The sequence below is a fragment of the Clupea harengus genome, chromosome 9 (assembly GCF_900700415.2).
Source record: "Clupea harengus chromosome 9, Ch_v2.0.2, whole genome shotgun sequence".
In the NCBI taxonomy this organism is placed as follows: Eukaryota; Metazoa; Chordata; class Actinopteri; order Clupeiformes; family Clupeidae; genus Clupea; species Clupea harengus.
Genome location: NC_045160.1, coordinates 1905189 through 1914941, shown reverse-complemented (window position 1 = coordinate 1914941; position 9753 = coordinate 1905189). Strand labels below are relative to the sequence as shown.

General features: G+C 45.6%; 1 protein-coding gene across 6 annotated transcripts in view; it reads right to left on the bottom strand.

Annotated features, from left to right (window-relative positions):
- Positions 1–9753, bottom strand: part of cadm2b (cell adhesion molecule 2b) — a 134202-nt gene that overhangs the window by 22087 nt on the left and 102362 nt on the right. The gene's annotated exons all lie outside the window — the stretch shown is intronic.

The following is a 9753-nucleotide window of genomic DNA, read 5'->3' as shown; positions in this document are numbered from 1 at the left end:
CTCAAGAACCGCTTCAGCTAAATATTTTAAATTTGGTATGCTTATATATTACATTTATATCAATTATGTTATTATATTGGTATGGCTACATTTGCTCACATATCTTGAAAGCTTATTCATAATGGCCAGTTCACTCATTCGGCTTGGACCCGGACGATCGCTGCTTGTGGCTATATTTAGATATTATTATGACAAGTGTATACCCCTGTCCTATTATAATTGTCGATACTCTACATTAAGTATTGTTTTCCAACATATTCTTACCTAATCTTACATTTTATATATACATGCATATTTCTCACAACTTTGAAAATAAATGCCAAGTACAGTTATACAATGAGGCTCATATTGTTCCTTATGTGTACAAATTTAGCACAAGAAAATATGTGTTATAAAGTCACACCTCATCTCCACATATTCTCTAGACAGATAGCAAAACCACAGAACGTAGCTCTCGGGTACCTCTTCACACCCTCTGCCACATCCAACTATAGTGCCTCAAATGTTCTCTCAGAATAATGTGTCCCACTTACAATGTGTATTTTGCACCATTTGTGAGTCTCCCACAGTACTGTGCAAAAGTTTTAGGCAGGTGTGAAAAAAATGCTGTAAACTAAGAATGCTTTCAAAAATGGAAGTGTTACCAGTTTCTTTTCATCAATTAATAAAATGCAGTGAATGAACAGAAGATAAATCTAAATCAAATCAATATTTGGTGTGACCACCTTTTGCCTTCAAAACAGCATCAATTCGTCTAGGTACACTTGCACACAGTTTTTGAAGGAACTCGGCTGGTAGGTTGTTCCAAACATCTTGGAGAACTAACCACAGATCTTCTGTAGATTTAGGGTTCCTCAAATCCTTCTCAAATCCTTCTGTCCTTACAGCATTTTTTCACTTTTACCTTTGCATCAAAATAATGCAAATGTAAGTGCCAGTTGCAAAATGCACTGTCATATTGCATGACCAGTTTGTACACTGTGGTGTCACAGCTATTTACCTCAGATAATTGTATGCACCAATCTTCATGTAATCCCAGACAGACTCGATGATTTACAGCATTTTTTCACACCTGCCTAAAACTTTTGCACAGTACTGTATGTGTCCTACATCTACGGCCTGTGATATTATTATGGTAAATCCTATATGAAAGGCCGTACAGGTGTCTTTTTGTTTTGTCCATTAATGTTCTTGTTGGCAATTCAAATATATGAATATAGCTTATTATATCATTATTGTATTGTATTGCATTGTATTGTGTTGATGTGGTGTGACTCCTCTAGGCAATCTACAGGTATTAAATAGGTCTTGTAAGCACAGGGTTGTTGGACGGTGAGTTGCTTCTTGCAGTGCGCGCTGCACGTGCATGGGAGTTAAAGGACCCAGGAGGCTTATGTGCCGAGGGGCCATTGATTTGATAATCCATCCATGCTCATTCTCTCACTTTGTGCAGCGGTCATATTACGCACCACTATGCAGTTATCTTACATGTTATTCTTACTGTCTCTTTTGTAGTTCTGTCGTTTTTGTTCTTGTTTTAAACCCAATTATAAAGTATTGAGCCAAAAAACATTCGCAGACCCTCTTTCTGAAACATGAATACCTTGATTTCTCTACGCACTAGACTAAAGCTAACAAGAACACGGTTGGAGAACCAACAGAGAAACAACAACACAGCTCTCTCATATCTCAGCGAAAGAAAAACAAATAAATAAATAAATCAAAAATTGTATCTTGGACCGAGACGGTCTTGTCCGCCATGAGACTGCAGACGAGGCGCTTGTGCCGTCTTGTGTTGTTCATTAGTGTCTGACCCCTCTTCTCCTGGTGGCGCGCCGGAGGCTGATGAGGCTCTGGGTCATTTGGAGTCTGTCCTCTCACGCAGCTTTTCAAATGCATTATCGTCAGCCACCACGGCCACAAACTAATAATGCTGCTGCCACCACCGTTGCCAAAGCCGCGGTTGCTGCTGCTGCTGCTGCTGCCGACGTGCAAGCCAGGTCGCAGTGGTCTTCATTTAATAAATTACACCTCCTTAAAAGCTTAATTACTTTCTTTCCCATGGGTTGGGTATTTACTCCTCCAGGACATCATTCTTGGAAATTGAACTGTAAAGTCGGGTGGGGGGGGGAGTTGTGGCATCTGGTCTTTCCTCCTGGTTGAGACGCTGTATTTTCTGTGAAGAATAACACCTTGAGTCTGTGCAGCAGCACCAGCGTATTGATCAAGATCTGTCGCTCAAATGTGGAGATCATTTCGCCTCTTCTCTATGTTCTGTATGAGTATTTCACACACTCCAAAATAGCTGCTATTTTCCCACAGTGTGGCTGTCTTACAAAATACAGCCTCTGCCCTTTGTAGTGATGGAGGCACAGATATTGGAACTGTGTGTGTGTGCACCGAATTTTCACAATTCCAAAACCTGCTATCATGAAAGGAAAAAAAAATGAGACCCCCCACCCCATGAGATGGCCAACCCTGGACACCCCACGCCCCACCCCCAAAGAAAAAAGAAAGAAAAAAAGAAGTAACATCGAGTTTCTGTGGAGCACAAAAAGGATGCGAGCCAAGCCTTGTGCTGCTGCTGTTACTGCTGCCACTGCAGCAGATGCCTGGGGGGGCTTTGGCAGAGGAGCCCGGGCACAGGCTGAATAAAGGCGGAAGTAAGGTGATCAGGTCTGAGGCAACACTGCAAGCGGGGCCCCGAGATAGTGCAGCGGCGAATCCCACAGAGACGGAGAAGGGGGGATCAAAGCCCTGGATGAGATGACACACTTCCACTTCCACTGGCCTACATCCCTGTATCTCACAGAGACACAGAGGGAAGAGGAGGAGGAGGAGGAGGAGGAAGGCAGCAAAGCCTTTGTGTTTTCTTTTCTCTTTTTCGCCCCGCATGTTTTTTTTTTTTTTCCTCTCGTCTCTCTCCCCTCTTTCTGTATAAAACGAGAGAAAGGAAAGGGAGAAGAAAAAAAAGAGACGAGGATTGAACATCACCAAATTCCTGATAAGCCTCTAAGGATCTTGGGTAGAGGGTGGGCTTTCTGTCTGTGTTGTGACTGACCAGTGCTGGTGGCAAAGCATGGAATTAGAAGATTGTAAAATGCCTGGCTTCCGTACAAAATATTTTGTTAAGGAGCGTGTGAGCGTGGGAAGATGTGAGGGAAAGAAAACCCGTCTTCCCATCCTGTATATTATGCTTCACACCGCCTTCTCTGCAACATATTTTCTTTCACCGTGTTTATTTCCTGCAATGAACAGCATCAACATTTTTCACAGAGGTTTCAGAAACGCTGCCGTGCCGTCGTCCGGCATTAAAACAAACTGATTGGCGGACGCGCAGAAAGATTTGAACAACCTTGAGATGGTGCTCAACCATTTAATTGGGAGCAGCGCGGCTCGATGAGGCACCTGATCCCTTTCAGATCGACCGCAGAGGCAGATGCCCGGAGTCGAGCCAGATCCGTCACAATCCGAACCCCAAAACGCCAGCGGCTGACGAAGTTCTTTTTCCAGGTGCTTTAGGAAATCAAATTGATGAAAGGCTTCATTTCCCCCTGTCTCTCCCCCTCTAGATGCCAGATGCTTGGCTCCATGGAAGCAGAGGATAAATCCATGCTCTGACCTTCCGGTCCGGGGCCATGCGGGGGCTTATGAAGGGGCTAAATATGTGGCACATCCTGTGTGATTGAGCCCTGGCCAAGGCCTCCTCAAAGCAGCCTCCTTAGGACACCTAGGTTCCCTCCTGGGAGCCATAGCGTTTTTCCTGATGCAACTTCTCGATGACATCTGCGAAGGGCCCTTGTAGTCAAAGTGCCTCGTTGATTTACGTCTCTGACCTGAAGTGTCGGAGCGTGTGATATCTCTTCCTGAAGAGGTTTGTGTAAAAAATAAATACATGTAAATAAGCTCAATGTGTGATCACAGGCCAGAGACATTTGCTCGTTAGCCTCTGGGAAGTGTAAACACATCTGTCCACAAACGAAGGTAAATGTGTGCACGAGTACCCGAGTCAGACAGATTGGATTGGACGATGGCAAAGGGCGCGTTTGCCAGTACAAGCCAGACATCCGCTTTAATTCATGGCAGATTGGGCAAAAAAAAAAAGGACACAGAGTGGTGGCAGGTGTTGGTGTGGATGTGTCATTTGAACGGCTGACAGAGTGCCGCTCTTTTCCGCGCCAGCGCGCAAGGGGCTAGCGGGAGCCCGGGCCAACACTGTCCAGTGGAGTGGCAGAGAGGATGATGGCAAAGGCTCTCTCGCTTTCTCTCTCCCTCTCTCTTTCTCTTTCTCTCTCTCTCTCTCTCTCTCCTTCTCGAGGCCACCCCTCAGCTGGAACAGGGGCCTTGGCACCAGCGCAAGCAACGTATCCAAAAGGGCTTCGCTCCCAGCAATTATAGCGGGTTACACTGCTGGCTACACCGAGGCTGTGCAGGGCTGTTTGGGTGATTGTCAATGGGGGCCAGACTGCTGGTGCAGCCGGGAAAAGCATCCCCCCCACCACCCCCACCACACCCTACCCTATTTTTCCATCATGTCAACGACAGCAATTAAGGGTCGACACAATGGAGCTTCTGAGTGCTGCCGCAGAATGAGACTTGTTTTTTTGGGGGGGAGAGATTTGGAGGATCTGCTGCGGTAGCTCAAGCTACCGAAGGTTTTAGAGGAGCTTTCATCATGAGTCAGGGCAGCAAGTAACTTTCCGAACATCAAACATTCTGGTTTGAAACTTGTTTGTTCTAACCGGTACCGTGGCAGACGTATCTGGGCCAGACTTTAAGGAGCAGCTACATGCTAAATATGTTAGCGCACTGTAGGTTTTGTTTGCGATCTGTTGCATAAAACATTTTCCGGAAAAGCTTTGAACATCTTAAATAGATGAGAATGTAAAATATGCTAAATTGTGGCACTGCAACTTCAACAACACTGCCCCTTCACCTGCATATCAACTCCAGTGAGAGGGAGCGATGCAATGTTGTGCAGTATTGCACGGTTTCATAATCAAAATGTATGTACATGTCTAGACCATGTTTGTGTGTAATATAATACACTGCAGATTAACCAGAGGATATATCTGTACCACAAACACAGCACTTATGACTTCAATTATTGGATGCATTTTTTTCCATCGGCAGCATTTTATTTGTCTGGCGTTGTAATAATGGTGAACCTCCATTAAGAATCCATTAGACTCAAGGGAGGCAGTGGCCTAAGAATCCCATTAGATTTAGATGGCTGTAGACATGTGCAAGGCCCATTTCAGTCTCCCACCATCTGATAGCAGATAGGGGGGCCGGTGTGCTTTGTCGAATAAACAAAGCACTTGAAAAACTTCAGCCTTCACCACTCCAAGAGCCAGACGAATGGAGCACTCCATTTAAAAAATAAATCTTGTAGGGGCCCAGTGCTCGGCATTGCCATTGACTTAAATTCATGCACAGCTTCGAATAACCATGTCCAGGCTATGGCTGTCTCCATGAAGACATCGATTTAAACAGAGGCTCTCATTTAGCCGTCGAGATCAATGTGACACGGTTTCAAGATAGATCTCCTTCATCCAGCATAACCAATATCCCAAAACCCCCTTTATCACTTGTGCTATAAACCCGTCTCTTTTAAACATGGCCTTGCTGATCAGCACAAAGAGATATCCAGTTCTGTATCACTGCTCCATCCACTTGCTATCGGCGTGATCAATTTCCTTTTCAAGGCACCGTCTCCCCTCTCGGCTGTTCAATACAATTGATGCCGGGACAGAGCAGGTTAACCATTAGTTACCAATTACTTTGAAAGCCCTGGAAACATGACCTTGTTTATTGGCCTAGAAAGGTTAAAATAAGCAGGGGCGCAAACAAAGAGTCAGTATCAATGAACCACCCATCTGCTGTGTGCCATTATTCAAGCCATAGAATTTTTTTTATTTTTTGGGGGGCCAAGGCCTGGGGTAAGTTCAAAACACTAGAATGTTCTGTGTTGTAATGGTGGTATAATTGCCATTGCATCTGTGCTCTTCAAAAATAAATGCCTCCTTCATGATTATCTTGCAATCTCTTGGCCTAATGATCGTTTTAATGAACACATTTAAACGGTCATTAACCGCATAACATCTTTTTGTTTGCTACAAGCCATTTCACTCCATTCGATCGTATCATGACCTTTGCAATTTTAGCTCAGTGCCCCCAATAAAAATCACAATTTATGGACCATTATGAAACATTTTCTGATTAAAAAAAGAGAAACTGATTGAGAATTTAACACTGACAATGCCAGAACGCCACAATGAGCTACGATGATACAAAAACACATATTGGCACTTCAATTTCAAATCAGTTTCAGAACTCCTCTCACATACCTGCTGGAGTGATGTGGGTATAACTGGCAGCTTGCAGCTTAGTCTCCCCGCATACCTCCATTGTTCGTTAAATGTACTCAAAAGCAATGACAATTATAACTTACACTTCTCATTTTAACCCCTCACTTTTTTTTTGTAACTCCCATACACAAAATCGGTTTAAACAAATGCGTTTCTTTCTCACCGCTTCCCAAACAGCGTAAATCAGTGAGCCAGGAAGTCTAATTTGTGCCTTGCCCTCTGTGATAAATCATTGCTTCGGTTTTTTTTTCCCTTAAAGAATGCTAAAACGGACAAAACTAAAGAAGACATATGGTCCTTATTGATTTTTCCACGGTAGTAACTCATCACGGAGGCCCCAACTTTCGAGCGTTCCCCTCCCTAATTGATCTAATGCATGATTGATGTGTCGCTCTGGCCCCCTGGGGGAATCTGCATGCCAGGCAAGAGGTGGCGGTGAGGCAGCCAGCGCCGGGCACCGCGGTGGCCCTCATCACGGCCGACCCGCTGATGCATAATGCATGGCCTGGCGGGAGGTGGTGGTGGTGGCGGTGGTGGTGGTAGGGAAGGAAGAGGAGGGGTGAAGCCAGCGGAACGGCCCAGCCTCAGACAGACGCGAGCGGGTCGCTGTTCAGGCTCCGGTGCATGCCCGCGGAGAGATGCCCCCCATCCATATGGATAAGAGCTGCTGAGCGGAGGAGGAGGAGGACGTGGCGGTGGTGGAGGGAGAGGACGAGGGCGAGGGGGCGGGGGGGTGGGGGGGTTGTAGATTTGGGAGGAAGCGTGACAACACAGTTGCACAGTCTCCCCAGGACCGGCCACCTCAGCCTTCTTAGCCCGAGCAGACTTCTACAACACTCTTCCAGAACTTTCTTTTTTCTTGTTTTCTTTTTTTCTTTGCTCCCCCATTCCGCAACGAACGTCACAAGCGAGATGCTGCACAGGCTGTCGCTAGGAGCCGGTGCCTGTGTAGGTGCTGTTATCTCACCCACATCGCCACACACACACACACACACAAACACACACACAAACACACACACAAACACACACACACACACACACACACACACACAAACACACACACACACACACACACAAACACACACACACACACACACACACACACACACACTCACAAACACACACACAAACACACACACACACACACACACAAACACACACACACACACACACACAAACACACACACACACACACACACACACACACAAACACCCACACACACACACACACACACACACACACACACAAACACACACACACACACACACACACACACACACACACACAAACACACACACACATCGCCACACTCGGAGACAGCAGGGCCACATGGCATCAGCAGACGTGTGTGCTCATCCCTTACTTCCTTTGCCTTCCCCTTCTCCTATTCCCCCTCTCTCTCTCATTCTCTTTCTATCTCTCACTCCTCTACTCCATCCTTCATCGCTTTGCCTTCCCCTTCTCCTATTCCCCCTTTCTCTCTCTCACACTCTCTTTCTCTCTGTCTCTCACTCCTCTACTCCATCCTTAATCGCTTTGGCTTGGCAGTGTAATAGTCAAGGTTTGCTGTATGGGACTGCTAATGAACGACTGCTTTTTTTTCTTCCCTCCGCCCACCAGGCCCAGGATGCTGTTCTATCTGTGCAGAACCAGAACACCCACCTGTGAGCCTGAGACACGTGGTACCAAGTTTGAACCTCCTCGGCTACCCCGCAGAGTAACCCAAAAAAAAAAATATATACAGTATAAAGAAATGATAAGAAGCAAAAATCGAAGGGATGCATCTCCATCTCACCATCCTTTCTCACAGTTACAGCACGACACGGGTGAGGAAGACTGAAGTGTCTACTGCACACACCCAGAGGAGAGGGAGGGAGAGAGGAAAAAATACGAGATCGGAATATTACCACTGCTAATCTCCTCAGCAATCAGACCAGGATTGGATAGAATGAAAGAAAATAGAAAAATGGCTTTTCATGCAAATTGAAAATTGACTGTGATTTAGACGGAGACAGAGAGAGAGAGAGAGAGAGAGAGAGAGAGAGACGTTCTTTGCTGAACTCCTACAGATAACAACTCACTTATTGATGGTTGGATAGTTGTGTGTGAACTATTCTCCTGCCCCGGACATCAATAAGGCATTAACGCTGAATGGCCGTGCACGGGAGCTCTGCCTGATATTTACCATTGACTTTATATCAAGATTTATTTTCCAATTGCTTGGCAAGACCCGGACACAGGAGTAGCAGTGTTTCTACGTGCCCTCGCCCAAGTTTTTCTTGAGCCTAATAAAACAAGTCTGCAGATTACAGATTGTATTTCCCTTCCTTGAGAAAACTAGGCAACAGATAACAAGGAAGTGAGAACATCTAGTTTCTTTTAAGATTCTAAGGGAACGTGTCCAGGAACAGCATCACAAAAATAAAGGGTGGTTTATGCTGAAGATCAAGAGAACATCAAATGAAGCATGATGCCAATAACCCTCTCATTAATTTTCCTTATTACATGCAAAAATATCAGGGCCGAGGTCTTTGTTTTGCTTCATGCTTTTACAGTATAAAGTATGGTAGCAACTGCAACAAACCATGTTTTTTGGTTTGCAACTAACAATATGAAAATAGCCTTCCCATTTGACATTAGCACTTTTCAACTGCTGCTGTCCTCATGTTAAAGGTCATGGTTTGTCCATCAGCTAATTTGGTCGGCGTCTGGTCGGCTTGAAAGAGAGGATGATAAACAGTTGAGTCGATAGATGAGAATATCTACAACTGCGCTTCGGAAGTGATTTACTGCATGACTAATGCGTTATGATTGGGCTTTTAAGTTGGGACAGCACATCTATCCCCCGTGTCAGTTCTGAGGGAGGGAAGGCTGACGAGCTGCCAGGCAATTAAGAGCCGGGGTTTGGCACGCCTGAAAGATCTTCCCCATCGCATCGCATCCCACTCCCACCCCCACTCTTCCCCCTTTCCCAGCCTGCCTCCGTGTTGTTTCAGGCACTCTCTCGCTTGCTTCTCTTTCTCCCCCCCCCTCTCTCTCTTTCTCCCCCCCTACCAGAATTTATTTCTATGGGCCATTGCATTAGTGTTGTCAGTGAAGCTTTTCATTGGGCTTTTTAGAAAATAGTGTGAGGGAAAATGGCTTTTATACATTTTGTGTCCGAGTCACCTTTTCCCTCCAAACAGGGGACATGTGACTTGGTACTCCTCTGCTCCATCTGGCCGAGGTGCTTTCAGGGAATTACAAAATGGACAGCTGAATTGAGCTCGACCATTACTCATACTGGTTATGCTTCATGTCACCATTGTGGTGTGCTTCCTTGGTTTTGGTGGTGTGTGTGTGTGTGTGTGTGTGTATGTGTGTGTGTGTGTGTGTGTGTGT